The sequence below is a fragment of the Artemia franciscana genome, unplaced genomic scaffold, assembly GCF_032884065.1.
Source record: "Artemia franciscana unplaced genomic scaffold, ASM3288406v1 Scaffold_1261, whole genome shotgun sequence".
NCBI lineage: Eukaryota > Metazoa > Arthropoda > Branchiopoda > Anostraca > Artemiidae > Artemia > Artemia franciscana.
Genome location: NW_027062774.1, coordinates 28,521 through 33,244, shown reverse-complemented (window position 1 = coordinate 33,244; position 4,724 = coordinate 28,521). Strand labels below are relative to the sequence as shown.

Sequence of the window (4,724 nt, the reverse complement as noted above, 5' to 3'; positions counted from 1 at the left end):
AGATAAAAATATATATATTTTATATATATATATAATTAATTATAAGTATATATATATATATATATACTAGCTGTTGGGGTGGCGCTTCGCGCCACCCCAACACCTAGTTGGTGGGGGCGCTTCGCGCCCCCCCCAAGCCCCCCCGCGCGCGTAAGTCGTTACGCGCCATAATAGTTACGCGCCATTGTAGTTGTGTCCCTATGTCCCACCTGTGAATATAGATAGATATATATATATATGGTTTTAACTACGTAAAACTTGCGAATATACAACATTCTTTGCTGTCCCATTGTCTTTGCATATAAATAGATTGTCAGGTTTACCGACTCTTGAACATGCAACATATAATGGTCCATGGGAAAACAATCTGTATTCAGATCTATACCTCATGATTCTAATGATTGCCCTTGAGCTTTGTTGATGGTGATTGCTAATCGACCATTCCCTGTCCCGGTGTCCCGGTCGTCATTTACATCCCCCTGTTTCCTCCGGTGTCCCCGTTGTAGTTGTGTCCCTGTGTCCCGGTCGTCATTTATATTCCCTGTGTCCCGGTCGTCATTTGTATCCCGGTGTCCCGGTCTGTATATACATTCGTTTTTTAGTTTTGTTTTTCTCCTTTATTTTTTTCCTTTTTTTTTCTTTTTTAGCTTATTTAGATTTTTAGATTTTTTAGTTTTTTTATTAGTTTTTAGTTTTTTTTTCTTTTTAGTTTTTTTGTCCCGGTCGTCATTTATATCCCCCTGTTTCCCCCGGTGTCCCCGTTGTAGTTGTGTCCCTGTGTCCCGGTCGTCATTTATATTCCCTGTGTCCCGGTCGTCATTTGTATCCCGGTGTACCGGTCTGTATATACATTCGTTTTTTAGTTTTGTTTTTCTCCTTTATTTTTTTCCTTTTTTTTTCTTTTTTAGTTTATTTAGATTTTTAGATTTTTTAGTTTTTTTATTAGTTTTTAGTTTTTTTTTCTTTTTAGTTTTTTTGTAGTTTTTACCTTCTTTTTAGTTTTGTTAATTTTTTTTTTACTTATGTCCTGGTCGTCATTTATGCTCCCTATGTCCCGGTGCTTTGTTGTCCTGGTCGCTTTCTCTTTGAGTGTCGTCATTTATTAGTTTTTTCCTTTTTTTTTAGTTTTTTATTGGTTTTTACCTTTATTTTAGCTTATTTTTCAGTTTTTTCCTTTTTTTTAGTTTTTTTTTATTTTTTATTTTTTTTTAGTTTTTTACCTTTTTTTAGTTTTTTTTTATTTTTTTTAGTTTTTTAGCTTTTTTACTTTTTTTATTAGTTTTTAGTTTTTTTTGTAGTTTTTGCCTTTTTTTAGTTTTTTCAGTTTTTTTTTTAGTTTTTTATTGGTTTTTACCTTTATAGTTTTTTTAGTTTTTTAGCTTTTTTATTTTTTTTATTAGTTTTTAGTTTTTTTTGTAGTTTTTGCCTTTTTTTAGTTTTTTCAGTTTTGACGTCACCTGATCCAGTTTTTTCAGGTGACGTCACCTGACACATCCATCCATCCATCCACAGACAACTTATTTTTATATATATAGAAGATATATATATATATATACATATATCTATATATATAAAAATAAGTTGTCTGTGTGTGGATCTGTGTGTGGATCAGGTGACGTCATGTTTGTCCGCATATGACGTCTGAATTATTTCACACTAATACAAAAGAAGAAAAAAACTGAAAAAGGTAAAAACTATAAAAAAAACTAAAAAGAAAAAAAAACTAAAAAAGCTAAAAAACTAAAAAAACTAAAAAAAGGTAAAAATCTAATAACTAAAAAAAACTGAAAAAAATAAAAAAAGGCAAAAACTACAAAAAAAATAAAAACTAATAAAAAAACTAAAAAAGCTAAAAACTAAAAAAACTAAAAAAAACTAAAAAAAAGGTAAAAAACTAAAAAAAAACTAAAAACTAAAAAAGAAAAAAACTAAAAAAAAGGAAAAAACTGAAAAATAAAAGAGAAAAAGAAAACTAAAAAAATATGAATAAATATATATAAAAATAAGTTGTTTGTGGGTTATGTCTGTCTGTCTGTCTGTCGAGTGACGTCGTGTTTGTCCGCATATGACGTCTGAATTATTTCACACTAATACAAAAGAAGAAAAAAAACTAAAAAAGGTAAAAACTACAAAAAAAACTAAAAAGAAAAAAAACTAAAAAAGCTAAAAAACTAAAAAAAACTAAAAAAAGGTAAAAAACTAAAAACTAAAAAAACTGAAAAAACTAAAAAAAGGCAAAAACTAAAAAAAAAACTAAAAACTAATAAAAAAACTAAAAAAGCTAAAACACTAAAAAAACTAAAAAAACTAAAAAAATGTAAAAAACTAAAAACTAAAAAGAAAAAACTAAAAAAAAGGAAAAAACTGAAAAATAAGAGAAAAAGAAAACTAAAAAAATATTAATCAATATATAAAAATAAGTTGTCTGTGTGTGGATCTGTGTGTGGATCAGGTGACGTCATGTTTGTCCGCATATGACGTCTGAATTATTTCACACTAATACAAAAGAAGAAAAAAACTAAAAAAGGTAAAAACTACAAAAAAAACTAAAAGAAAAAAAAAACCAAAAAAGCTAAAAAACTAAAAAAAACTAAAAAAAAGGTAAAAATCTAATAACTAAAAAAAAACTGAAAAAAATAAAAAAAGGCAAAAACTACAAAAAAAATAAAAACTAATAAAAAAACTAAAAAAGCTAAAAAACTAAAAAAAACTAAAAAAAAGGTAAAAAACTAAAAAAAACTAAAAACTAAAAAAGAAAAAAACTAAAAAAACGAAAAAACTGAAAAATAAAAGAGAAAAAGAAAACTAAAAAAATATGAATAAATATATATAAAAATAAGTTGTTTGTGGGTTATGTCTGTCTGTCTGTCTGTCGAGTGACGTCGTGTTTGTCCGCATATGACGTCTGAATTATTTCACACTAATACAAAAGAAGAAAAAAAACTAAAAAAGGTAAAAACTACAAAAAAACTAAAAAGAAAAAAAACTATAAAATTTAAAAAACTAAAAAAAAACTAAAAAAAGGTAAAAAACTAAAAACTAAAAAAAACTGAAAAAACTAAAAAAAGGCAAAAACTAAAAAAAAACTAAAAACTAATAAAAAAACTAAAAAAGCTAATAAACTAAAAAAACTAAAAAAACTAAAAAAAGGTAAAAAACAAAAAAAAACTAAAAACTAAAAAAGAAAAAACTAAAAAAAAGGAAAAAACTGAAAAATAAGAGAAAAAGAAAACTAAAAAAATATTAATAAATATAAAAAATATAAATATGAATATAATATAAATTAGCAATCAACAAAGCACCGAGACACAAATGACGACCGGGACACAGGGAGTATAAATGACGACCAGGACATAAGTAAAAAAAAAAAAAACTAAAAAAACTGAAAAAATGGTAAAAACTACAAAAAAACTAAAAACTAATAAAAAAACTAAAAAATCTAATCATCTAAATAAACTAAAAAAGAAAAAAAAAGAAAAAAGGAAAAAAATAAAGGAGAAAAACAAAACTAAAAAACGAATGTATATACAGACCGGGACACCGGGATACAAAGGACGACCGGGACACAGGGAATATAAATGACGACCGGGACACAGGGACACAACTACAATGGGGACGCCGGGGGGCACAGGGGGATATAAATGACGACCGGGACACCGGGACACAAGGAATATAAATGACGCCCGGGACACTCAAAGAGAAATCACAGACTGGAACACCGGGACACAAATGACGACCGGGACACAGGGAATATAAATGACGACCGGGACACAGGGACCTAACTACAAAGGGGACGCCGGGGTGCACAGGGGGATATATAAATGACGATGGCGACTCAGGGAATGGTCGATTAGCAATCACCATCAACAAAGCTCAAGAGCAATCATTAGAATCATGAGGTATAGATCTGAATACGGATTGTTTTCCCATGGACCATTATATGTTGCATGTTCAAGAGTCGGTAAACCTGACAATCTATTTATATGCACAGACAATGGGACAGCAAAGAATGTTGTATATTCGCAAGTTTTACGTAGTTAAAAACATATATATATATATATATATATATATATATATATATATATATATATATATATATATATATATATATATATATATATATATATATATATATATATATATATATATATATATATATATATATATATCTATCTATCTATATTCACAGGTGGGACATAGGGACACAACTACAATGGCGCGTAACTAATATGGCGCGTAACGACTTACGCGCGCGGGGGGGCTTGGGGGGGCACGAAGCGCCACCCCAACAGATAGTATATCTATATATATAAAAATAAGTTGTCTGTCTGTGTGTTTGTCAGGTGACGTCATGTTTCTGTGTCGACTGACGTCATGAAGTTAGTTGTCGTCATTTTTGCTATGACGGTGACGTCATTAAAGATATTTAAGACATATATGTTCACGTAGAAATCTTTTAATGTTTAACTTTAAAATGACTGATGAACTTACAATGGCAACAGCCGAGGAAGATGCTCAAAGAGTCTATGCAAAAAAACTTGCTGCTGATAGAGAAAGTCAGAAAAAAAAGCGTGCCGAGGAATCAAAAGAACAGCAAGGAAACAGGCTTGAGGCTGATAGAGAAAGAAAGAACAGAAAGCGTGCCGAGGAACTACCAGAGCAACGCGAAAGCAGACTTGCTGCTAAAAGAGAAAGTGAAAAAAGAAGGCGTGCCGAGGAATTTA

At 29.3% G+C, this 4,724-nt stretch overlaps 1 long non-coding RNA gene across 1 annotated transcript; it reads left to right on the top strand.

Annotated features, from left to right (window-relative positions):
* Positions 1-1,558: 1,558 nt before the first annotated feature.
* On the top strand, positions 1,559-2,008 carry LOC136042410 (uncharacterized). Its single transcript, XR_010621295.1, has 2 exons — positions 1,559-1,759; positions 1,887-2,008. It is a non-coding gene; the product is annotated as an uncharacterized LOC136042410 (long non-coding RNA).
* Positions 2,009-4,724: the final 2,716 nt, after the last annotated feature.